The sequence below is a fragment of the Desmodus rotundus genome, chromosome 8 (genome assembly GCF_022682495.2).
Source record: "Desmodus rotundus isolate HL8 chromosome 8, HLdesRot8A.1, whole genome shotgun sequence".
Taxonomy (NCBI): domain Eukaryota; kingdom Metazoa; phylum Chordata; class Mammalia; order Chiroptera; family Phyllostomidae; genus Desmodus; species Desmodus rotundus.
The window spans coordinates 119,053,564-119,080,961 of NC_071394.1; the positions used below are offsets into that span (position 1 = coordinate 119,053,564).

General features: G+C 38.9%; 1 long non-coding RNA gene across 1 annotated transcript in view; it reads left to right on the plus strand.

Moving 5' to 3' along the window:
* Nucleotides 1-2,839: 2,839 nt before the first annotated feature.
* LOC139441106 (uncharacterized) overlaps nucleotides 2,840-27,398 on the plus strand; it is a 45,928-nt gene continuing 21,369 nt past the window's right edge. The window contains exon 1 of the long non-coding RNA XR_011651518.1: nucleotides 2,840-3,028. This is a non-coding gene — a long non-coding RNA (uncharacterized lncRNA). The remainder of the gene's footprint in view (nucleotides 3,029-27,398) is intronic.

The window sequence follows — 27,398 nt, forward strand, 5'->3', positions numbered from 1 at the left end:
AGTGGGACCACCCACAGATAGGCTCCCGGGGAAATTCTCCACTTGCCATCAAGGGACCCAGAAGGGTGGAGTACACCACCCTCAAGGGAATAACTGAGGCAGGCTCCAGACTACAGAAGAGGCAGCTGAGCCCCACACACCAGAGTGCTGCTCCACACCATGCTGGTCCCTTGGCATTGGCCTCCAGAAGCTCTGCCCTGCTTAGCTGGATCCAGACCATACCCTCTCGGACCTGTAAGACTGGCTCTTCCTTGCAAGACTCTGACAGCTTCTTTGCCCACTGTGCTGTCTCCTGGTCCTGAAGCCTGAAACTCTGGGACTCAGGTTCATTATTCCCCATTGACTGCTCTGTGTGTGTGTTATATTTACCTTAGATTGTTAGGGTGTGAGTAGGATATTAATGTGTGTTGATATTCTACTTTGAGTGAAACTGCATTCAATGAAAGCTGAGTGAATAGCATAGTTACTGTGTGTGACTCTTGTCTATTCCTTGGTGCTGGACTGCTCAGTAGGCAGGTAGCTGAGCAGTTGCCTGGCTGACTTATAAGAAAGACTATATTGAGAAACATACACTTGTGACAGAGAGCCAAAAATATTTGAGGAAAAGCACTGATTTCCACAAATACGTGCCCAGGCATTGAATTTCTAGAACATAGCATAGATATGCATTTTCTTAATTTGCCATCTGATGCCCTACTGCACTCCATAATGGAGACATCACTCTATGTTCCCTCCAGAAATATGGGAGAATTCCATGTCCTCACCAGTGCTCAGCATCACCAGCTTTCTAATTTTTCAGACTAATGGGAATAAAGATAGGTTACCTTTTAAAATTTTTCATTTACCTGATTAAAAGTTGTTTTAAATATGGCTTAATATTCTTAACTTTGGATGCCCATTTTGTTAACCTGTTCTTTGCCTCCTTTTTCTGCCTGTTTTTTTCCCTCTTTTTACACATTTGTACAGTTCCTTTTATATTCTAAACACTGTTAATCTCTTGGTGGTTTTTAAAAATTGCAAATTATTTTTTTCCATTCTGTCACTTATCTTTTAACTATACCCATGATACCAATTTTATACAGAAATTCTTAATTTTTATATATTTTACATTTGTCTATTTTTTCTTTTTGCTTATGAGTTGTATACCTGACATTATATTTAAGAATTACTTCCCTGTAACTTATAATTTTTTCCAAAAATTTTCTTTCATGAAGATGATAGATGGGTTTTTCAGTTAGGTCTTTAATCTACCCAGTGTAGTGATATATGTAAAACAAAGTTTTGTTTTATTTTAATTTTGAGAAAATTTCCCCAGAGTAATTGATTTTCTTCCTCACTGATTTGGTGGTGTCACCAGTATAGTATATTAACTTTCCATGTGTACACATGCTTGCCTTTCTATTCTTTTCATTGGTCAACTTTCTTACACTAACATTCACACTATTTTTAAGTTGCTTCTCTTTTTCTCTTTTTTTATTTAAGATTAATTTAATGATTCGTTGATTCTTATTCTTTTATGTAAATTTACTAAGTTCCTTAAAAATTAGAAATAAATGTTTAAATGATATTGCAGTTCAATATAATTGGCCTTCTTGTAGTATTAAGTCGTTTTAACCCAGGACAACACTACCCTCCCAGGGACTCCAGCTGTATTTTATGTCCTTTATTCGGTATTTAAAATTTTCTCCACATCAGTGTTACCCGCCTAGTTCAAAAAAGTGGTGTGCATGGCAACTTGATAAACATTCTTACTAGATTTAATAATTGAATAATTCTTTTCTGTTTTAAGGCAGATCATATTTCTATAAATAGTGGTGAATTTATTTCTTCTGGGTCAAATCTGGCCACTCCTCTTTCTCTTTTTCCTTGCTTGTTCTACTGGCCAGTCTTCCAGTGCCACGCTAAGCGTTAATGATAGTGTCCCTACGGATCTTATTGCCGGTCTTGGAATGTATTTAAGGTCTGATCAAAGTGGGATGTGTTATACATTTTTAGTACATGATCTTTGTGAAGTAAAAGATGTTCCCTTCTAATCTTAAACTGTGCTATAAATTTTTTAAAGTCTTAAATAAATACTGAAATGTATCATGAGCTTTTCTGAATCAAATAACAGAATCTCATTTTTTCCCTTTGGTCCATTTATGTGGTAAATGAAGGAATATATTTTCTAATTTTAACTCATGTTGTATTCTTGGGATAAGCCATGCCTGGCATTTATTTTTTATATGTAAGTACATTGTTGGATCCGTTAGTTAAAATCAAGTTCCTTCAAATGGCTTAACAAGGCTCTATAGCACTTACCCAGCCATCTCACCCCAATCTATCCCTGACTTTATTTCCTACTACTGTCCTTAAGCACTTACATTGTTCCGGTCATTCCAACCTCTTATTCCTCAATCCACCAGGCACTTTCAGTTCCTTCTGCCTGGAAAGAACTTTATTCAGATGCACTCATCCCTCCTTCTCAGTAAGGCTGATCCCAACATTCCTATTTAAAATTGCAGTCCATCCACTCTGAACCTTCTTTACCCCCTCTCATTGCTATACTTTACTGTTTTAACTCTACTTCCTAGTTTTCTGTAACCTTGATGCTCTGACATTTATGACTTCCCTGCCTGGGGACAGACTGCCGCTCCTGGGTCTAGCCAATTCTTAGCAAAAACAAAGTACTCACCGAGAGCAAACCTTTCAAGTGTAAACTAAACAACCCAGTACCCACACTGCCACCCATCCCCTTTGCAAACTCTCACACATCAAGTTAATATTTCTCCTGCCCTAAAATCAACCCAGGGCCAGCTGCCAAGCAACTGGGAACAAGCCCCTATGCTCCTAGCTCACCAAGTAATGACTGAAATTTAGCCAGTCTCAAACGGTTCATCTTGCCCTGCCTTGACTTTCCTACAGAAATTCCAATGAAGGCTATGGTGGCCTGTGCCTCGTCTTGTCCCTTCTGCCTCTGGCTGACCTTGGTGCTTCCCCATGTCCCCCTGCCTGGCATGCTGGGCTCCTCCCCCCTCTTTAGGGAACAGTGAGTATAAACTTATTTTTTTATGACAATCATTTCTATGTCTATATGTCTTACCATACCTGATTAAAGCAAATACAAATTTTACGACATTTAATTCTTATTTCTTATCACTTAGTAAATAACACACTTTCCAGTTTACTTATTTATATTGCTTATTATAAGTCTTTCCCAACTAGAATATAAATTCCATGAAGCACGGGGCTTTTTTTGCTTCTTTATCTCCATTATCTAAAACAGTTCTTAGCAAATACAGGGCCCTCAATAAATATTTATGAAATGGATAAATGAAACATTAATGGATAAATGAAACACTGTCTGGTACCAAAATGATGGTTACATATCATTATAAACTTGTTCTAACCCATAGTATGTGTAATATCACGAACCTCGAGTGACTGAAATGCGTCGATATAGGTTTATCAATGGTAACAAATGTATTAGTACAACTCTGAGGGGGATACTGATAATGAAGGAGGCAATGCATGTGTGAGGCCAGTGGGTAGATGGGAAATCTCTGCACCTTCCTTCAATTTTGCTGTGAACCTGAAATGACCTCCAAATGAAGTTTTGATAATAATAATAATAATAATAATAATAATAATAAAAACTTTATGGTATAAGTTAGTAATGAAATCCTGCTTGACCCAATCCTTATGATTTCATTTTTTAAACATAGCCATTCTAATTTTTCATTTTTCTAGAAGAAATTTATCATTATGATTACAATAGAAAATAGTGATTACATTTATATATAAATATTGACTAAAGAGTTGAGTTTTAAATAATATTTTTAAAGGACTAAGAAAAAAGAGAGAAGACAAATAAATAAAATCAGGTATGGAAGCACAGTCTGTACTTTACATCCCCATGGCTATTCTGTACCTACCTATTTTTACATGGCCTTGCAGTTAAATTCAAACCATTTCTTCTCTGGCATCTACTGAGATGATTGTACTCTTAAAATTTTACTAGGTGGTATTAAATATATTACTAGTTTAGAAAATGACATCTTTGTATTTTTGTAGTTTAGAATAAACTATTTTTGTCACGCTGTTGAGTTTTGCTTACTAGTACTTTTAAAGATATTTATATTACTTTCATAAATGAGATTACATAACAGTTTTTGGGTTTGCCTCCTACTTGTCAGTTTTAGGATTAGATTACAGACGAATTTGCATTCTCTTTCTTCTTCTCAGTCAGAGTCAGCCCCACTGAGAAGTTAAGAGTTGAGCAAAGATTTGAAGGAAGTGAGAGAGTGAGCCATAGAGCTATTTGGAGAAAGTGTTGGAGGCATCGGGAACACCCCATGCAGTGCTCTACATTAATAAATCCTTCAAGGTGTCAGGCATGGCATTGGGTCCAGGGGTTTAAGGAGGGATAAGACATCAACCCTGCCCTTGAGTCAAGCAATGGAAGTACACTGCTTGCTCTATTACCTATAGCAAGAAAACTACTGTGAACGATAAGCACATTGTGCTTTGAAGGACATAGAAGGGTTTCTAGCCCAGTCTAGAGGCAGCCTCTGAAAAGAACTGCTGGAGACATCACTTTCTATGAATAGGGCTGAGGCAGAACTGAACAAAGTCCAAAAGGGAAGAAGGACAAGATGGGTGTGTGCCTGTGAGCTGTTCAGTAGCCAAAATGAACAGGCACTGGGGACTGACTGGATGGAGGAGCCTAGAATAAACCCGAAATTTCTGAATTGTGTGATAGGGTAAAAGGTGGTTGCATTCCAGAGTGGGTTCCATCATAGATAAGGAATACTGGAAAAAGAGCAGGTTGGGGGAGATCTTACAGAAAATAGGCACATCCATCAGGGAATTAATGTCAAAGGAAAGCCACCAGATTGAGGCTCCCAAAGTGCTGTGTGTGTATAGGCGTGTTTTAAGTCCTTTTCACCAAAAGGAGTGTACATATTTATAATATATGAGATTTGAGACCTGCTTCACTTTGCACTTGACATTTAATACACTATGTGTTTTTCCAATAAATTCTAAATATATCCGGAGGGCTTCTCTATTGATTGAATTTCCTGAGGCATAACTCATTCCCATGAGGTGCTAAAAATCTGATAATTTCAGATCTTTAATGCTAGAAATATTGGTGAAGGAAGTTAAATAACGTCTTAAAGACTCTATTAGTCATATTTGTCTTTGAACTTTTACTAGAATATGGATTTCTTTCATTAACCTTCTCTCCCCCACACACAAACCTTCTTGATGTAGGAAGCCTTCAACAAGGACCTTTTGATGTGGTATCAATCACAAGAGAAATTTACCATATCTAAAGTTACTACCTCAATCGCACTGCTTGCAGTAGGAAGTCAGTTGCCCCTGATTTTAGAGAGAAGGTTAAATGAAGCCAGAGGCACGTGTTCTATCTCATTGACCTCCCCCCCAGGCTGCTCTTGGAGTTATCCCACTGGGCTGAGTCAGTGCTTCTCATCCTAGGAGCCGTCAGATGTAAAAGAAGCAGCCGCCTCTCTCAAGCAGGGAGCTTGCAGTGGAGGCCCGTGAAGCTGCCATTCAGTACCTTAGCAGACACACTGCCTAGGGAGGGGACAGTGAGGTTGAGACTGATGGACCTCATGTCCCCCAAGACAGAGCTCCGCTCCCCAGAGGAGGAGAAATCTGCAGGGTGATGGCAGACAGGGTCAACACGACAGAAGAGTGGCAGGAATTTAAAGGAGGAATAATGAGATGGAACCGTGGAGGAATTTTTCCTACAAAAATTCACATTGAGTGTATCTTTAATATGTGCAAATATCTGCGAAACTATAAGCATGGTTTGGTTTATTTGATTTGGAAATGTGTTAAATCCTATGAGGGATTTCCTGCCAGAGAACTTCCAGCATTGATATTCATCACATAATTGTCACCGATTTGTTTCGATGGAGTTTTGTGTTGTTGCTGCGGCTGTTGTAGAGCATCATTTCTTTCTGGGTGCCTTTTGGTGCACCTGATAATATGAAAACAAACTCTGAACTCCTACTACTGCAGGGAAATTTCGATGAGGATAATTTACACTTATATAGAGTTACTATGCGTTCCACACTGATTAATCTCGTAAGGGCACTGGAAGGTGGGTATGGTTACAACAATTTTGCAAATTAGAAAGTGGAGCCAATAGAGGATGAGGGAGTTGTCCAAGTGTTACATATACTATTATACTGTAAAATCCTGGAGCTGAGATTTATTGTCTGGCTATACTTATTCTCTGCTTTCTCTTCCCACTTCTTATATTTCTGAAAGACAAGGTTGAGTACTTTGCAACCTTTGTGCGGGAACATAAAAAGCCTAGGAACTTCAAAGTCAAGACAAGCTTAGAATGTCTAAGATGTTGAAATTGTGACCAACATTATTGGTGGCCAACCCAGTATCTGTTGTTCCCTCCTTCCTTATTAGGAAAATTTGGTTTCATGTATTTGTTGCCTCGGGGTGGAGGAGTTTCTGGGAAATAATGTATACATCCAGTTTTATTTTCCATCCTCCTTTTCAGACAAGAGTTGCCATGTGACATAGTTCTGAGCAATAGGAAGTTGGTGGGTCCCTGCTGGAGGAGCCTCAAGGAGAATGGAACAAATTCTGTGGGTGCCAAGATTTTTGCTTTTTGTTCTTTCCTTCCTTCTTACCTGGAGCATATCTATGATGCTGAAGGTGGTGCAGCCATTTGGGACAATAAAAAATAATAAGCAAGAGCCCTGGCTGGTGTGGCTCAGTGGACTGAGTATCAGCCTGCAAACTGTAAGGTCACTGGTTTAATTCCCAGGCAGGGTACATGTCTGGGTTGCAGGCCAGGACCCGGGTTTGGGGCGTGCAAGAGGCAGCTGATTGATGTTTCTATTGCACATTGATGTTTCCCTCCTTCTCTCTCTTCCTCTCTCTAAAAATATACAACTAAAAATATTTTGTAAAAAATAAACAAGAGACTAAAAGCCATGAGCTAAGGATAGATAAATGGAAAGACCGAAAGAAGCCTGGGTGAGGACTTCTTTTTTATGTGGAAAAAATAAAAGCTCTTTTTTACTAGAGACATTGTGTGACACATAGCATGTTGCATAAAGCCAATTATAATTTTTACCAGATAACAGATCAAATAGAAAAAATTTTTTAAAGTACAAATTAATATGAGCAAAGCATATCAATAGTCTCATTTGCCTTCATAAAAGCAAAAAATGCCATATATTGACAGTGGTGGGAGTGAGTTTTGGGGAATTACAGCTCTGCTTGCTGGTGGGAGTGTAATCCAATTCAACATTGGTAGAGATTGTTCTGGGGACTCTGCAGGGAACTTTTTACAATGTGCATGTTTATGACAAGCATTTCCAATTCTAGAAATTCCTCCTATGGAAATGTTCAAGATAGGTGTAAAGAGAATATTATAAAGACCGTTACTATGGTAAGAAAAATCCTTAAAAATTGACAAAAATGGAGTTTATAAATCAATCAGAACAATTTGATCAATTTAAATGTATTCTAGAATATCTATATAAATACATAAATCAGATAAAATTGCCACTACTGTGACTTAACATACAAAAAGTACAGGATATAAATGGTTTATATCACCAATAACACAACTGTATCATACATGTAATTTGTAAAGAACACAATTATACTTCATACAATTTCCTTTTTAAAACTAAATACAATACCCTGCATTTTAGTACTTTCACATTCACCACATTCTTTCTTAACAGCCGTTCATGCAAAGAAGTTTTTACAGTGCTTCTTATAATCTCATCTAGTATCTTTTTCTTTGTGTTTGTTTCCACTAATTTTAATTTCACTTCCCCCTCCCCATCCTGAGGTTAGATACACATCTGTATTTTACTCTTTTCTAAAGTGTTTTTTGACCTTCTAACCCTTTTGTATCTCTAGAATGTAGAGTATTATGCAAAGTAAAAATTTGACTTTAATAAATTCACATATTAGCCAATTTTCCTTGCACAATTCACTGAATAAAATACACTTTTATACAAGTCTTGGTATGGGCACATGTTAAATTAGTCATTCATCTGGAAATCAGAAATCTGAGTTGGTTAACATAGCTTTCCTGTGTTTCTCCTAGGGGACTTCAGCAAGCTTTATCCCTGGTCAGCATCCTCCATCCACATTTGTAAGATAAAAGCATCCCTGGTATTTTTATCCGTCACTGTTATATATGATAGAATACCAACTAGCTGTGTTTGACTAGAACTGCCAAATCAAGATAATGGATGGCTTATTTGGACAGGTGAAATTGTGCAAAGACTTCCTGTCTCCCCAGAAACTACTTTTCTTAACTTCATTCCGAAGCTGAAGGGATGTATCAGAAGGGTGAATGGAAAGCTATCAGAGCAGAAAGAACAAGAGAAGGTAGGCTGGGGGGAAAAATTAAAGACATATTCCCAAGGATGCCTTTGATCTTTGAGAAGCGTAAGTATCGTTTGGATAAGAGAACTGCGGGACAAGCATTGACAACCCAGCCACCACTGGCGTGGGACCGACTGGACTACTTCAGGTATATTCAGAGCTGCCTCGACTTCCTATTCAGGAAAACTTCCCCATTAAAAAGTGGTATTTTCATTTTCATTTTCCTGTTCCTTTCCAACCTCATGGCTCTTTAACTTTTGACTCCTGTGTAGTCACAATTCTCCCTGTGGCCACAGAGGTCACCCGCACAAGCATGAGGTGACATGATGAGACACCATTTAGAAGTCATCTTTCTAATTGAGAGTCCTGTCATAGTCCCAGGAAGCCCAGCATCACACGGTGTGAGGGAGGAGGTGCTTTTGAAGTGGCTGAAAGGTCATTCCTTCCCAGACAAGGATTTTTGAAACTGTAGTCTGGGAGGAAAATGGCTTCGTGACAATTCTAATAATACACAGTCAACTCAGGGTGCAGCCTCAGACGTCCATAAGATAGAAAGGGAAAAATGTACTTTTGATGACTATTCTTTTCGCCTTTTACCTTATTATTTTATTCTACTTGGGAACTGTAAAAATTCTTTATAACCAACCAGGGAGAAAATGGTAAATATAGAGCATTGTCATTTTTCACTGGGGTTTATGGATTTTGATAACTTCAAATTTAAATTATTACATTTTAGATACCAAAAAAATAACTAAAATAATGACATTTGTAGTGTGCAGGCAGTGTTTTTAAAGGTACTAAATTTCAGTTCAAATGGTATTTTCTTTGAGCACTACCGTAGAGCCAGATATGTACCTGGAAGAACACAGAATAAATAAGCTATGGTTCTTGCCCTCTCAAATATTTTAGTTTGATAGTTTAAAGGAATAAAGCTAAATCGAGTATTTTATATTTCAGTTACACATAAATGTTCTTGTTGTTTCAGAGTATCAGCTAAGGACCCCAAAATAAGAATAACGGGAGCTAAGCAACCCCACATTATAAAAAGTAAGGTACAAGACCATCTCTGCGGGACTTGTAAATTGGGAAAGTCAGAAGCCAGTTATACCAGAATTTGGAAAATTGGTCACTTCTATAAAAGTTAAACAAAGAATTACCCTACGACCCAGCCATTCCTCCCCTAAGTATTTAGCCCAAAGAAATGAATGCAGATGCGCATACAAAGACTTGTACACAATGTTCACAGCAGCTTTACTTATAGTAGCCGCAAAGTGAAAACAAATAGCCATCAACATGTGAATGGATAAACAAATGGTGGTATATCAGTAAAGGGAACACTACTCAGTAATAAAAAATAAACGAGACATCATGGTTCTGTTGATTTTAAACAAAGGCAATCAGGAACATGCAGCCACGTTAGGCCGCAAGCAGCCCCCGTAAAGCAAAGGCGAGGAATGTCTTTTACAGAGAGGAGGAGGAAATTGAGAGGGTGCTTTGCAATCAGTGTAGGGCCCGAGAGCCCCGCTTTGGCCTCCCTACTTCATTTTAAATATGGCTTCTGTTTACTCATTTTTTACAAGTCACATTCACATTATGTGAAAGGAAAGAAGGCAGACTCAAAAGAATATATATCCTATGATTTCAAGTATATGCAATTCTAGAATGGGTAAAATGAATCAATAATGCCAAAAATAGATTAGGAAGCAATTGATGGGGATAGGTGGGTTGAAGATGAATTACAAAGAATCATGAGGGAATTTTTTGAAGTGTGAAAACCTTCTACACGTTGCCTGTGGTGGTGGTAGCAAGGTCGGTTACTGAACTCTTTAAATGAGTATCTTTTATCGTATGTAAAATACATCTCAATACAGCTGCATTGTAAAAGAGCCAGTTGTGCCAATGTTAGTTCTCCCAATTATACGATGAAAAGATTAAGAATCCATTAGGAATTTTTTTTAAGTGGAAAATTTCATCATAGAGAAACCATGCTGAGGGAGGGGTGGCGAGGTGTTCCTTCCTATCAAAAGTTATCAGGGACTTTAAAAGAACCACTCAGATAACCTGACATATTTTCCCTAGAAATTGTGGAATAGGGGGGCTGGTACCTTATGACTAAAATATCTCAGTTTGAAAGGATGGATGATGGAGTGTCTTCCTGAGCTTCAGAATGAGGTGGTAGGAGTGGCCAGGAGGGCCTGTGCATCCAAAGTTTGATGGGTCCAGGACTTACTTCTGTTTCCTAAAGATGGGTTGTGGACTGCACAGAAGGGAGCTAGACTTGGGTTGTCATAGAATGATTCTGTCCATCAGGACCTGCTGAGTACTGAGTCACAGGAAGTCAGTGGTGGCTTGGGTGGGGGATGGTATTAAGCAGTTTTCTAGTTAAGGCCACTGTGAGTGGAAGATCCTGAGAGCTGTGAGATCATCTAAGAACCCACTCCACAAAAGATGTAGAGTTTGTGTTTGGGACATTGACTTTTCTCAGAAGGCATTAAATTGAAAACCCCACAAGGGGTTCAGTTGTCCCCTATCTCTTCTTCCACCAACCGTGCCATCACTGAAGAGCCAAGGCTGGCACCATCTGGGAAGGAAAGGAGAAGAGAAGAGCGAGCTAGGAAGTTGAGACTCGCTCCCCAGTCTTGGAATTAGATAAGAGGGTGGAGAAGTTGAATAAGAAGTTGCAACTTTGATATCAGAAGGCGTTAGAGTTTTTTTAATGCCTTAAAAAATGACATTAATGTAAGAGATCACTGGGACAGCTAATGGAATTTAACCAGCTCCCTATCAGAATGTTGGGAAAAAATGAGCTCACAGGGTTACTTGCCCGGAGCAGTGGTGAAAAATCATAAATTATGGTTTTCTAGTTGTGTCCTCAGTGCCCTGTTCATTGATTAAACTGGTTAAAATATAACTTCGATGTAATATTAAAGGTGATTACTTCTAGGATAAAATGTCATCTGACTAGCTTTCAACCTTTCCCAGGTATTATAAAAAATATTCATGTGGCCAGTGTAAGTCTTCAGGCCACAAATGTAAACTATTTTTATAGATCCAAGCTCCCTTTGTGATGATTATGGAGGCTCGATCTTGCCAATTTAATGCATTAAGGGAGGGATTTAAGGGTAACTAAAAGTATTTGAGGAGGCTATCCGAGAGGGAGTGGGTCTTAGGTGTTGCCAGGAATTAGGTGTGGGCATACCAGAGTCTACCTGGATAACCTCTACTAAAATCAGATGTGTCCATGGCTGATGCACCTCATCCTTTTGGGTTGTGTGGTCCACACAGGCTAAGCTCATTCTCAGCTTGCATCTGATACAGACAGTTGAGCCCAACAGATAAATAGATACTCTAGGAACTTCCTCGTCAACTTCCCTTATTAAGATGTTGGGAAGTCCCACCAAGTCAGATGATGATGCCCATGAAAATGATTTTGTACTAGAAAGCACTCTGAAAGATAATTATTAACTTGAAAGGCATTTTACTGTCAAGAATTAAAAAATAAACCTTGGATCCTTCATATATTTTTACTTGAAGATTTATTTATTTTAGTTCTACAAAGATGACCTCAGTGAGGCCTGAAAAAATATGTGAAGGGATTTTTTTCCCCCAAAACTGGAAAATGAGCCTTGCTCTGCCCTTTTAGAACAGTCACTGTTGGCTAAATGTCACCTCCATTTTGCTCTCACTCCTGCCCCAACCAGACCAGGACACGCTGGTACCAGACATTGGTTCCTGTGGCCCCTAAATGGTCTGGCCAATACAGGCTTCCAGCCAAAGTGACTAGTGGAACTGTCAGCTCGTACACACACGGTGACACTTCCTCCTGCCAGCTGTGAACAGCTTGTCAAGGCTGAGCAGGGCAGGCTGTTAGGAGCTAGACAGTGACATCAATATGCCAATAGTTCCCTGCTTCCCTCCACCTGCTGTCAGAGCTGTGCGTTAGCAACGCTGCATTGTGCAGTGGGAGCCTCAGGGTTCGCCCTAAATTCTCCTCTCTTTTTTCCCACCTTCCTTCAGGGATCCATGTTCCTGGAAGCTGAAATCACAGCAGCTTAAATCACTGTCTGCTCAAACACGTTGACTTCAATTGCTCTTAATCTTCCCCCTCCTCCCTCCCTCTCTCCACCCCTACCTTGCTCCCTCTCCCTGTCTCTTTATTTCCTAGTTAGGGTGTGTATGAAAAGTAAATGGCACTAGGTAGCAATGTGCGCCAGGGATGATAGCTTTGGCAGAGAAAAAGGAAACCAGGCCATGCCTGTCTCTGTTTCTCACATAAATATGAGATACATGTATTCATAATGTACAATGTATACATTTTATATGATAATAAATAGTTCATGTCCATAACTATATTTATTTTTTATATAGTCATATGAGCCCCTATTAGCCCATTGATACTATTAAATTATAAGAATATATGAATTCATGTAGAATTTATAATTTATATTCTGATAGACAACATATGAAATGACTCTATATTATATAGAAAGATACAGTTATTAAAAGATACTAGATAGTAACAGCATGGACAATTATAACTGCAACAGATCTAGCAATAGGTACAACCTATTAATTTGATATTTTTGTAGTTTAAAAATAGTCAATTATGAGAAATTTCATACAGCTAAATCTACTATGTTCATACATGAGATTGGCCTACAATTTTCACCTTCTGTGCATATGGGGATTCAAGTCACCCAGGATCCACAAAACAAATAAGGATCTACCTTTCTCTATAGTCAGTGATTCTTAAGTGCTACTATAATTATTTTACTTTATGTCTTATTGTATTTTTGAATAGGTAATGAATAGTATAGAGCACTCAAAACATACCAAGAATGAAATATAAAAAGTAACTTTCCCCTGAACAACCACTATGATAGTTTGTTGCATTTTTATTTTCTTCCAAGGAATAATTAGTAAACATGAAAGTAGGGGTTTCTGGCACACACACAATTTGGCACTCTGATTTTTCCCACTTAAAATTTTTTTGTGTATATAGAACGACTTCATTCATTTTATTGCCTGCATAATATTTCAGTATATGGGTGTACCAAAATTGAATTATCTAGTCCCACATTGCTGAAAATTTGTGTGGCTTCCAAACTCTTGCTGTCTTTACCATGTAGCATTCCATATCTTTGTCCAAATGGCATTTTTTACATGGGAGAGAGCAGTTGAAGAATAAATTCTTAGAAGTGGAATTGTCATATCAAAGTACACAGGCACTTTAAATGTGAATGGCTAGTTATGAGTAGATCTTGGGTCATAAATCAGATCTTCAAACTCTGTCTAAAGTGCTATTTCAGACTTGAAAAGTAGAGTTTTCCCTGATGAAATTAGACTCTTTCCTGGGACAAGAAATCAAGGCTAGTGCTTCCCTGAGGTTGGGAAAGGATCCCTCTTAAGGCAAACTTTTCTCCCTTTGGCTCCCTACTATATCAGTAAGATGAGAAAAAAAGGCAGAAACTGCACTCAGTGGATGCTGGAGAGGTTGTGTGGGTGGACTGGCGAAGGCCTCATTCTCTTCAGGTACCAAAATTTACAAACTGGTGAAAGGGGTTGGTGTTTCTGTGCAAATGAGTGGGCTGTGCCTAATAGAAGGGATCACTTTCAGAGTATTCAAATCTGAACAAAGGACCACAGGAACCAAAAATGATTATTGATGGTTTTCCTGAAATTAGCTCTAATAACAGAATGGAGTTGGTTATCAGTTTGTTTTATTTTTTTTATCTTTCTCTCATGTCTTCCCTCCATCTAAAAAGCTCTTAGTATTTCCGTTCTAAGTGTGAATATTTAGTGAAAATTTTTTGATGGGACCAGAGCCATCTGTTTCTTGATGGGTTTGCTTCAGGAGACCACTCCTTTTTTCCCTGGTATTTCTTAACAGAAGCAGAAACTCTCTTCACTTGGGCTTTGCCATGGCTTCCGTGAGTGGGTTGACATACTTCGTGCCAACTGCCAGAAGTTGTTTTCCTTTTTCCCTTTTCCTTCTTCTTTGTTTTCCCCTAGCAGTGCAGCAATAATCTTAATGTGTCTGCTACTGTGTGGTAATAGTCAATTTAGGCTGACTATTAAAATAAAATAGTACACCATAAAACTACTGCATAGATAAGCACTCTCCAAATGGCAGATCCCAAGGAGATGGTGTTCGTTTCAAGGGGCAACAAGGGCACAGAGTTTTACAGAGCAGGGAGGAGAGTCTGACTGTCCTGTGCCGTTGCCCTCAGGTTCAGTTTGTTACTTACTTTTCATGCTGGTTTCTGTTTGCCGAGCTACCTCACTCACGTGTGAAAGAAAAATCGCTGACACTTGTTAAAAGAGGAAGAAAGACTTTATTCGAGACTATTGTGACAGGGGTGTTGCAATAGAGCAGAGAGGTTGTGTTCAACTCTGAATAGAACAATGACATCTTGGTATTTACAGCCAAGAAACAGGGTGAAGGGGATCAGTGGATGGAAAATTACTAAGAGGAGACATCAAGGATTTAGGGGGATCCCTTCTCACTGACCAATTGGGATTCCTGATAAAGACAGGACTCAGACTTCAAAGGTGGGGGATAAAAAAAAACACTGATCAGAAATCAAAGATGAGGGAGGACTTAGCACAGTTTTTTGTTTTGTTTTGTTTTGTTTTTGCTAAAACTGTGCTAGACAGGCCAAAGACTGGACAGGGGCCAAGATCAAGGCCTAGTTGAAAAGAGAGCTCAGAAGAACATGACTCAAATTTGGTCAAGAGGAGTCTTTGTCACAGGGTGTACACTAAATGAGACACTATAAGCCTATTATCCAGTACACAGTCTCCTACATCCCAGATCAGTCCTGTGCAGAAAGGACTGGAGAGAAAATCTCACAGGACATGTTCATTTTGTATGTCCCTGGGTAGAGCCCAAGGACTGCCTTAATGTTATATGGGCCTAGGAGAAATAGCAAACTTCTCCCCTCACCGGTTCTAATTAACAGACCAAGTAAGAATGAAGCTTAAACCAAATTGGGCATAGGTATGTTTTCCACTCCTTCAAGACCTTTTTTAAAAGATTATATTTATTTATTTTTAGAGAGAAGGAAAAAGAAGGAGAAAGAGAGGGAGACAAATATCGATGTGTGAGAGAAACATCTATTGGTTGCCTATCACACACACCCCGACCAGGGACCGGGCCTGCAACCCAGGCATGTGCCCTGACTGGGAATCAAACTGGTGAACTTTGGCTTTGCAGGACAATGCCCAACCAACTGAGTGAGCCACACTGGTCAGGGCTCCAAGTCATATTTGGATTCCACTTTTACAAAGTCTCTCTTTAACCTCAAGTTGCTTCCTGATTTCTCCCCAAATTTTACATTTTTGCTGCTTCTGCCATTAATTAAAGTATATATATATTTTTTTATGTGTGTATATATACATACATACACACACCACCATCTCTTTTTCTTCCAAAGTGACCATTTGTGCACATAAGAACTCCCTGGATGTAATACTTGACCACACGATATGTTCAGTAGAGTATTATGGTAATGTTGTCAAGGAAACAGCTTAGGTCCTGGGAAAAGGGAGGGCTTTTGGTCCCTATAAATCATGTCATATAGGTTGTTGCCTACTTTGTGAATTTACAAAATGGACCTTGACCCTAGATTATTGCAGGTTTTATCTCAAAGAAAATTAGGCACATGGGAACCTTCAGGAAAGATCATTTTACACCCCAGTCCTTGCTCTTTTTCTCCAAAGTCCTGGCTCAGATAATTCCATATCAAGTGTGAATGGACATAGACAGAAATCTGGAAAGAAGTAGACAAGCTCACACTTACCAAGTCTGAAATTAACTGACTAGAGTCTTTTTTATGAGAAAGAATATTTTTCTAAATTTAAATCTGCAGTCTCTCAATTCTAAATTTCATCAGTGTGCAAAACTTTGCATTGAGTAAATCCATAAGCCAGACCTGAGAAGATCTGATACAGCTTACGTATGTGAACTTATGTTGATTTATACAGAGCTATATTTATGCTCAATGAGTAAATGTTAACTATAAATCTTAAAATAGGTCCTAGCACTGAGGAGTAGCTTTGGATGTGCTCACTACGTGCATCTGAAGAATATACCCTTCTTTTAGAGGTTGGTAATGCTCTGAGCTGTGGTGCCTGAACATCTGTGCACAAGTCTGTTTTTGCAACACACTTTCTATGAATAGTCCTGTTTGCTTTGGTCCCTTTAAGAGTAGAGAACTTGAAAGTTCAACATAAAGTGAGAAAAAGCTTAAAATGTCAGTACTACAGTTGGAGTGAGGATGAGAACCTAAAACCAACCCAGAAGGTTTCCACTAGCTAATGGTGGGACCTCCAATGACCCTGTGGGCTGTGGATAACTCCTATTGTCTACCGTAAGGCAAGTTGTCTAATCCATGCTCTCCTGAGAGACTAGCAATTAGCAGTTGCCAAATAGATGCTTCCAGACTGCTTTGTTCCCTTTAATCACAATAAAATGAAAATGGTGGGGAAATCAAAGAGCAGAGGGCAGGCAGTCCAAGGCTTTCCCTTGGCTTTTATTTCCTATTAAATGCAGTGAGAATCAATATCCATATATTAGTTGTTCTGCCTCCAGCTCTAGACTTTGAGGTGGCAAGGGGAGGCCTTCAATTCTCTAGGTGATCCTACAGCCCAGGGCTAGCACTCCCCACTCAGTGATCAGGAACACTTACTGGGACTGTTCCCATGGCCGCCTACAGAATCCCTTCAGTCATCAATTCCAGCAAAAGGGAGGGCCTGTTTCTAGAAGAAATTATAGGGACTACAATAAAGTAGAATTGTAACTTCCTTTCCTGTATTTAAATATCATTCCCTAATTTATCAAAAAGCTCAAAGAAGTAGAGGAGTACCGTGCAAACAGACTTTAATCAAGGCATTTGCTGATGTTATGCAACCTCCTTCAAGAATGATATGCAGGCTATATCTCAAAAAAAAAAAAAGGCACAGTGACAATGGCATAACTCATACTGAGAATAAGGAAGCAAAACCTTAACCCCATCTGTTCCCAAAAAGGAAAAACATTGCCTCAGATCCAAATGCCTCAAGCACCTCCCACAGAATTCCACCCACCCCCGCACCCACATCCCCTCACCACAGATCTTCCAGACAAAAAAAAGTATTACCAAGTCTATATTTGGTCTGGATTCACATAGACTATTAGAAGATAAAAGAGAAAATAATCACCAAATAAATCAATGAAACAAAAATCTAGGACCTATGAAGAATGGTAAAACTTACTATGATTTCATAATTTCAAAAACAGTTCACTTTTCTTTCTAATACCTAATAGCTTCTTAAGAAGATATTAGATATAGAGGGAGTGGTGATGTTGAAACTAAAGGAAATCCGTTGAAAAAAGAAAAGGTCTCGGAGGCTAAGAAGTGGTATGATATGCTTTGCCCTGCCTACTGGCCCTGGTACATCTAGGCCGTGAGGAAAACCAAGGCTATTTCAATTTGATGGCTCAGGACTCAGCTTCTCTATTTTGTTATAGACCCCACTCTGTCCCTGCCTGCTGTCCTCCCTCAGCCCATTCTCCATTCTATTCAAGGTCCAGACTCTCCTCCTTTTATGGCTTTAAACCCCCAAACTCTGCTACCCATCTCTTTCTCAAACAATTGAATTAGATAGCCAATGACACCTTCCTTTTTGACATGTGACAGACCTTGTCGATAGATTGTCTTGAGATGGAAGATAGGAGTTCTTATCATTATAATTTTCCTTTTACTGACCCTGAAGCACAAAAGGCTTTCCTAAGAAAAGTCCTGCGTGTTCATTTTTATGGGACTTCAGAATTTCACAGAGGATTAGGATCTTCTTATAGGGGAAAAATGTCTATGCTTTAATGTGGGTGCTTTTTCTGGCACCTTCCTGAGTCATAGAAAGTAAAGATGTCTTTTTCTCCAAATGGATTCACTAATTAACATATCAATCATTGTTCCAACATGAAACAGAATTTACCCCAGACAGCTCTATGAGAAACATTAATGACAAGACAACTTATAAAAGTGTGGACAGAAATAAAAACTAAAGCCATGATGAGGCTATTGCACCAGAAAGCTACTACCACCAGTAGGATGGAAGTAAAAAGGGCAGAAGGTAGTATTACTAGAACCCAATGAGAATGGGAGCCAGGGAGGAAGCGCCCAGTGGGCTGCCATCATGAAGGAACGAAGCTGCTGCCTGAGACACTACGTGAGAGCAAGGAAGGGATGGAGAACAAATAGCCAAGCTCCTCCTATTCCAGCCATTCAGTCTCCTGCTACTGTCTCTCACTGATGGAATCAACTATGGGCCAGCCATGGAGGGGTCCATTTGTTGCTTTAATCCAGTGTACCAAGCAAGGCAAAAAGGACGGGGTCCTGGGTTAGGAAGCAGGGGAACAATTAGAAAGTAACCAGCACAACTAGCTAACTCAACAACAGCCAAAAACATCTAACTGTAGTGTGATAATTTGCTACATCTCTTTTTCTCTCTTGTCTAAAAACAGCTTTTTGTTTTTGTTGTTAAATTACAGTGAATGTAAGTCAGCAAAGTCCATCAATTGTCTATTTGGTGAGTACTTCCGTAGGCAAGGCTCGAAGCAAAGCATTGGAGATAGTGCCTCTGCTGTTAGAGAGCCTGTGGCCAGTAGATGTAAGTGAAAAAAAGATTTTTACAAAATCTTGATTATTTTATGGTTCTTAAAAAATGGGCAAAGTCTATGGAAGTTTAAAAAGTAGAAACAATTGCATTAGTTTGATAGGGATGTAGATGATTTTAATGGGTAAGTAAGAGTTTTTAAAGACTTTGATGTGTGCATGTGTTTCTGACCAGCAGGTTATGGAATAATGGAAAGAACTTTCCATAAGAGATCAAAGAAATGCAGAAATACAGAGTGGGGCCAAAGTAGGTTTACCTTTCTGAGTATGCAAAACAGTTTATTCTTGTATTGTTATTTATTAATAATAGTATTATTTTTCATACAAACAACTGGAAAGATGAGCCTGGGAGGTTCACTTTGACTAGATCATGGAAAGTAGAAAAATCAAGATAGTAATTTCAAAAAGAAAGGTAATTGTAGTGAAAATTAATGAAATCCATTTTATTTGAGTCTTGAGCTTTCCTTATCATTTCTATTCCATGCTATAAAAGAAATCAGGCAGGTCTAAATCTGCACTAATTCTAGTAAATCTGTACTAATCTATACTAATAGAAAGTGAGAACCATGAGAAAAATTAGGGCAGGCAAATTCAGGCTAATAGAAAGAAACATTTCTCCTCACCAGCCTTACAAATGCAACAGATGCCTTGGAAACAGCCATTGGAATCTTCAAAGCAGAGGGGCAAACCACAGATAGAGTGAGGCAGAGATCCTTCCTTATCTTGAGCAATTGAAGACATAGTCTGTGGATTCCTTCCAACTTTGAGTCTCTATGTTACAGAATAAGGTACAAATTATGGTAGCAAAATTTTGATATCTGAACACTTCTATAGCCCTAAAGAGGGGATAATAAGTCAGAGAAAACAGGCATGAACAATTCTTATGTATTTATTTACTGACTTTTTACTGAAGAAATTTCAGGACTGAATGCAAAATAGAGGGGCACAGAGTCCTGAGGCAGGATGACATCTAAAACAAGAAAACCTGAATAAGAATCCTTGTCTCTCTCCACTTATAAGTTTGATGAGGTTAGAGAAGATAGGTATCTCTTAGCCTCCTCTACCCCTTGTGTAAGGCAAGATTATAATCACATTCTCGTAGGATTTGGGGAGGAATTCAAAGAAATTATGTATGTAAAATTCCTATGTGACAGTTTCCAAATAAATGTTAGTTTCCACCACTGGTAATTTTTAAAGTCCTTTGGACAGCAATTTTCTATTTTAAATAATAAAGCAGAACTATGAATTTAATAAGAAAGTCTATAGTATTATTTCTTTTATAAATGAATTCATAGGACTATTTTCAGCTAAAAGCAGAAATGATATGCAATAGGAATTGGAGACTGTGTCACGTCAATATGTGACTATTTTCAACAGCTTGCAAAATACAGCTGGCTCAGTCTATCACACCTTCTTAGTGTCTCAGTGATGAAAAACCCACTTAGCCTCTTCACCTGGTTTAGCGTTGAAATCTGCCAATTGACTCAGGTAATTAAGACTTCCAATGTTTGCTAAGAAAAAAAGACATGCTGTACATCTGCTCTTGACATTCCCACCAGTAATGATTTGGCCTTCTTAAGTTTCAAGAACAACAATTTTTATTTTAATGAGCCGATTTTGAAAACTCAGAAAAATATGCCGGAGCTAATGCATAAGTACAGGAAAATGTGATTTTGATTTTCCAGTTTTCCCAAAAATGCAAAACCCAAAACAAACCTAATTAACCAAGCAATCAATCAAACAAGCACATTTTTTTTAAAAAAGTAATACAACTGGAGAAAGCAAAATTCAAGCTTCCCATAGTCTAATTCTAAGATTTTATTGCCGATATTGTTCCTGGAATTATAACACAACAATTTTTGTTTTGAGTGATGCTGAATTAACCAAAGGAAATATTCCATTCACTACTGCTGTATTAAAAAATCACCCCCAAACTTAGCCACTTAAAACAGTAAAAATCACTTATTTTGATTATGAATCCACGATATGGAGAGACATTTGTGGGGATCACGTGTCTCTGCTGTAGTCAGTCTTGGCTGGGAGGTCTTGAGTGGAGGTCGAGAGAGTTGGGCCCTGTGAATGTCAAAAGGCTGGTGGGTGGATTGCAGGTAGTAGAGTGTTGAATTTTACATGAAAGGAAAAGCCAACAGTATCCACAGAGTGAAGGAGGATGAAGCAGTGATTGGGAGCACAGGCTTTATAGTCAAATTCCAGCCCTAGTAGCAATATGATGTTGAATGAAACTCTCTGAGCCTCAATCCTCTAATCTATAAAGTGGGATAACAACATTTCCTATACTGAGCAAAGTAGGCGTGGACATGTATACCATTAACACCATGTCCTTCGTTACAGCAGTAAAACATCAGAACACAAAGCCCTCAGTGCACAGGCCCTGCGTTGAATGTCCCATGATGAGTGCTCCACAGAAAGGACTCAGCCCCCACAATGCTCTACATATCAACAGATCAGGCGCGTATGTAACAAGGAGCCTCTTGGTCAGGAAGATGACCTTGTTAGAAAGGAGGAACCAGGAGAGTGCACCATCTGTTCATTATGATGAACCAGTTCCTCGTTAAACTGCTGAATAACAGGTGGAAACAGGAACCCAAGGTTCTCCACACTTGTCTCTATTTAACCTTCTTCATAAGATTACTGTAGCCCTGGCTGGTGTGGCTCAGTGGATTGAGTGTCAGCCTGTGAACCAGACGGTCACCGGTTCATTTCCCAGTCAGGGCACATGCCTGGGTTGAGGCCGGGTCCCCAGTAGGGGGCAGTGAGAAGCAACCACACATTGATGTTTGTCTTCCTCTCTTTCTCCTTCCCTTCCCCTCTCTCTAAAAGTAAATAAATAAAATCCTTTAAAAAAAAAGAATGCAAAGTGCTTAGCAAAGCACCTGATGTGATAAACTCTCAATACATGTTAACTATTATTGCAAAATTATTGAGTTCCTCCTACTTTTTTAGGTATCTTTCTTTAAATATAAATTCATGGCATTCATAGGAGAAATGTGCTGTATAAGCATGTGTTACCATTGTAAATATTATGTCAGTGTATTTTTGTTCTGAGGATTGAATCAGCTAGCGACTGCTAAAAATCAACAGCCATTTATCCTCATAGATCTGTGGATTATTTGGGGGTCAGCAGAGAGTGGACAGGCACATCTAGACTGAGCTTGCCTGGGCTCTTCCTAGCTCTGTACCATATGTTTCCAGCTCCTTTCCAGAAGCAACAGTAAGCCTTGGCATGCTCTTCTCATGGTGATGAAGAGGCAGTGGGAAATGAGCACAAACCTATGAGAAATCTTGAGTTTTAGGCTCAAAACTAAGACACCGTCACTTCCACAATTTTCTATTGGTCTAAAAAAATATGCCACTTTGCCATATCCAAAGTCATGGGAAAGGAAAATAAGCTTGAGCTCCTTAATGTGAAGAAATACAAAGTCACAAGAGAGTAAGTCAGTCAAATAATGAAATCTACCACAATGAGAGACTTGGATGATTTAGTTTCTAAGCAACAAAAGGATATATGAGTTATAAGAGATTTTTGTGCAGCTTCTAAAAAGATAAGACAGCATGGAGCCCAAACCCCTTTTTCCTGACTGTACTGGGTTGAATGGTGCCCCCCCTAAATTCATGTCCACCTGGAACCTATGATTGTTACCTCATTTAGAAATAGGGGTTTTGCAGATGAATTGTGGAAGTGAAGTCATGCTGGATTAGGGTGGTCCTAGTTCAATGACTGGTGTCCTTATAAAAGGAAATGTGAACATAAAACCACAGAAAAAAGAGAATGCCATGTGAAGCCACCTAAGACAAAGAGGACAAAGCTGTGGGAAGACAGAGGCAGAGACTGGAGTGATGTATGTGTAAGTTAAGGGACACCAAGGATTGCTGGCAACCTCTGGGTGCTAGCAGAGACCTGGAACAGATTCTCTCTCAGAATCTACAGAAGAAATGAACCCTCCCGACACCTTGGTTCCATTTTAGTCTTCTACTTTTCATAACTGTAAAAGATAAATTTCTGGTATTTAAACCCAGTTTACGGTAGGGTGTTACAGCAGCTCTATGAAACCAATACACTGTCTATAGCTACCCAAGTGACAGAAAAATCAGCATCCTTAAAATATCCCAACCTCTATGTTACTCCAGGCTACAAATTTCTACAAGAACTTTAAAACTCCTGTTATGCTCTCAGAAATAGCAGTATTTTTTTTCACAAGTAAATTAACTTCCAGCCTGCTTTTATTTGAAGCAATTGATTAGGTAGATAGAACATGGGGGGAAAATGGAAATCTTAATCATTTTCTTTTTTTATTCTCCATATCAAATCATTCACCAAAGTTGGTCATTTCTTTCCCATCAATTACATACCCTGAATTGGCCACTGTGGCTGCCTTACTACAGGCTCTCGTTTCTAAACATTGATACTCATGACACTGTGCTGCCACAGGGGGCTTCTTAAAACTTTAGATCTGGCCATAGCTCTGTAAGACTGCTTGGAAAGACAGGGCTGTTGATTCCAACTAAATTCTTGAATGTGGCAAATGAGACCCTGCGTGGCTGAGCCCCTGTGGATGTGATCAGCTACACCAGTTGCCACTCCCTTGCACGTGCTGTGATTCCCAAGAGAGTGGACAAGGCTGCCACCTGGAAACTAAGCAGAGCTGAGGGACGGAGTTCTATTTCCTTTCTAAATCGGCCTGCCCACGTGGCCTGGGCTTCCTTATAGTATGGTGGCTGAGTTCTATATCCTATCCCAAGAGAATAGTCACAGAATCATGGCTATATCATGCTATTTATGTATGTGTCTCTCTGACTTTGCACATGCTATTGTCTGAGTACCTTCCTCCCCTCTATCCTGGCTAACTACTCCCATCCTAAGATTGTTTATGCTGTTATAGTTGTCCCCAAATTTTCCCCTTTGTTCCCTCTGCCCAGCCCACCCCCTACTTCCATAGTCAATGCCCACACTGATGCCCATGTCCATGGGTCCTTCATATATGTTCTTTAACTAATCTCTTCACCTTTTTTCAAACAGTCCCTACCCCTCTTCCCCCCCAAGGTTCAGTTTAGACATTACTTCCTGTGGGAAACTTTCCTTGATTCCTCTGGACCTGATTTAGCATTTTTCCCATCATTCTTTGTTTTAACATTTTCCCCATACTTTATTATAGCTGTTTTCTACATTTCTGTTTAACTCATAAACTGCACACATTGAAGGATCGTTGTGTGTTCTATGTTTCTATCCCTAGAACTTATTACAAAGCTGTTATACAAGAAATGCTGTTCAATGAATTATTTATTCATCCATAAAATAATTTCCCCTGTCTATAGGTGAATACATTTAAAGGTACTCAAACTTCCAGGACTATCTGTGTCGTATACTGATGGTTTGTGTTGTTATTGTTGTTTGTGACAGATTTTATTTTCTACAAGTGAGCAGAATATTTCTTTCTCAGTGCTTCAACTTCTTTTTTGAGTATAAAATTAATAGACAGTCTCTATTTCTGGGGAAAAGCCAGAAATAAAATATTCAGTATAACAGAATATAATTCTTACTTTAAAAGTTTTGCTGAAAAATGTACTTATAGTTAGGATACCATAAGTATTACATTTCTGTTTTATAGTTTTGCATTTTTAAATCCATGGCTTTTAATTTTAGAACCTCTTGTTTCCACATTAAATCATGAGATATTTAATATTTTCCCACCTTATTATGTTTCCTTTATGCACTTTTGACTGTTCTCGCTTGTATTTATATTATACCACCATACTATTTTGTTTAAAAGTTTTCTCGGTGCAATATGTGTTCAAATTCTCATAAAGTGAACATATTTTGTTTACAAAATATTTCTGCCATATTTCTGATCCAGTCTACACTTCCATAACCATACCATTTCACCAAAAAGAAATTAGAGCCGCCATTCCCTGGCCTTGAAATTAGCTGCATGTGACTGTCTCAATGAGTGGAATGAGGCAGAGGTGGTGAAGGTAGTGATGTGTAATTCTGAGGCCAGCTTATAAAACGTGATATGGCTTCCATTGGATTTATTCTCCTGGGACAGGACTTAGAACTCAGCCACCGTACTACAAGGCAGCCCAGCCCACATGGCCAGGCCAAATTAGAGAAGAACTAAAACTCCATCCCTCAGCTCTGCTTAGTTTCCAGGCGGCAGCCAGCATCAGCTTGTCCAGTCTCTTGAGAATCATTTCTAGTCATGACACCACCCAGCTTATGCCACATAGACCAGAGATGAGCCTTTTTTTTCACACAAACCCACCCAAATCACAGACTTGTGAGCAAAATTAATGATTGTCATTTTATGAAGCCGTAACATTTTAGAGCAGGGATAGCCAGAAAATTATTATAAATTACACTAATAAGCAGTCATTAAAAGCAATCTGGTCAGTATGGGACTAAGAGTAAAATAAAAATAGTATAAAAATACTTGTATTACAACTGTAAACTTATAAAAGTAAGTTTACAGTTGTAATACAAATAAATAATACAGTAATTAATAAATAATCATACAAGAATAAACTCCGTTTCTTGTACTCACAGCTATAAACCTACTTGGCCCGCTCCTGATTATGAAAGTCTTAGCAAGGTCAATGTGTAGGCAATATCTTCAAAGGGCCACACTGGGAAACATTTTTTAATAAAAACATTGGGGTCTTTCATAATTAAAGTATATATAAAATGTATTTTTTATATAAACTTGGAGAAGAATCCACATATTCTGAAAGCAAAAGCTAAGAAGATATATAAACTGACCTATCTGGGGCCATGCCCTTATCTGCACATGGCCCGAGGGATGAATTTAGAAATTTTAAACTCTCACTTGCCTCAGAGTTAGCTGGGTTATTACAATGGGAATTCTTGGATCACCTGATATTGGGCACTGCCCTCTGGACCTCAGTGAACTATGGCTTTCAGGCCACACCTGGTCCACTGCCTGTTCTAATAAATAAGGTTGCATTGGAATCAGCCACCCCTGTTCCTTTTCTTATTGTCTGTGGCTGCTTTCACACTAAAACAATGTTCAATGATCCCAACAGAGATCATACAAACTACAAAGCTGAAAATATTTCCTATTTGGCCCAATACAGAAGAATCTTGCTGCCTGGTGTCTTAGAGGAGAGATCTTGAGCTCTCTAAGAGGCAGGCAGTAAATTGGGCCAAGTATTTCCATAAATTCCAAAAATCACACTTCTAGGGCAGAGTCCTGCTCTTGAGGAGTTTCCTGTCCCTGGATCTGGGGGATGGAGGTGAAGGTCAAGAGAAGGCCTGGGTGTCAGAAGGAAGCAGGTAATGCTGTGCATAAAAGTCTGAGTGTCAGAGGATCCTGTTTAATGGGCGAATTAGGAAGGCACTGACAAATCTCAGGGTGAGAATCAGAAACCTTGTTGTTATAAGTGACAAGAGCCCAATTTAAACTCTGAGGGTTGTGCCTAGGTTCAAGTCTAGCTGGAATCAGAGTCTCAAATAATTTTACAAACCCACAGTTTCCCTCCAACATCTACTTTTCTCTGAGCTGGCTTTATACTCAGAATCCCCTCCACTAGTTCTAAACTCACATTGTCCTCACATTTAGCAATCCAGTGAGAAAGGGCTATTTCCTTCTCAAGTTTCACCAAGTGCCCCAGGGGTCTCTCTGTTTGGTACAGCTGGAGTCACATGCTGATCACTGAGTAATTACTCGGGTGGGCTAATGAAGTCCTTTGATTGGCTAGGCCTTGGCTGTGCCACTCAGCCTTTGAAATTAATCACACTAGTTAAGAAGAAAGAAGGCGGCATTTTAATAAAGAGATACTGGGCAAATATATTTACTTTTTATGTATTCATTACGTCAATTCACGGGGAGTAGCTTAAGGCTGCCAGATACATGCCTAGTTAAAATTGAATTTCAGATAAGCAATGAATAGAAATACATTTTTACTGTAGCTATGTCCCAGATACTACATGGGACATGCTTATACAAGAAAATTATTTATGATTACCATAAATTCATATTTAACTGGGTATCCTGTATTCTCTTTTCTTGTGTTTTATCGGCAATGCTATAACTGACTCAAAGTTTCCTACATTGACTGTGACCTACTTGGGGTAGTTCTAGGTCAAGCTCACAAGATTATTTTGAGGATCAATCAAGGCAGTGTGGCAAACATTTAGTAAATTATAAAGTCTTACAGAAACATAAGAAAGTATTCATTTTTTCCGGGCTGGACTCTTAAAGTCTAACTTTAAGTTTGGTGCTATTGCGAGACAATTGTGTACCACGGTCACACAATTCTAAACCGAAGTCAATCCCTCTCCCTGACAGTTAAGGAGATGAATAGGATTGAGCTTACATACAG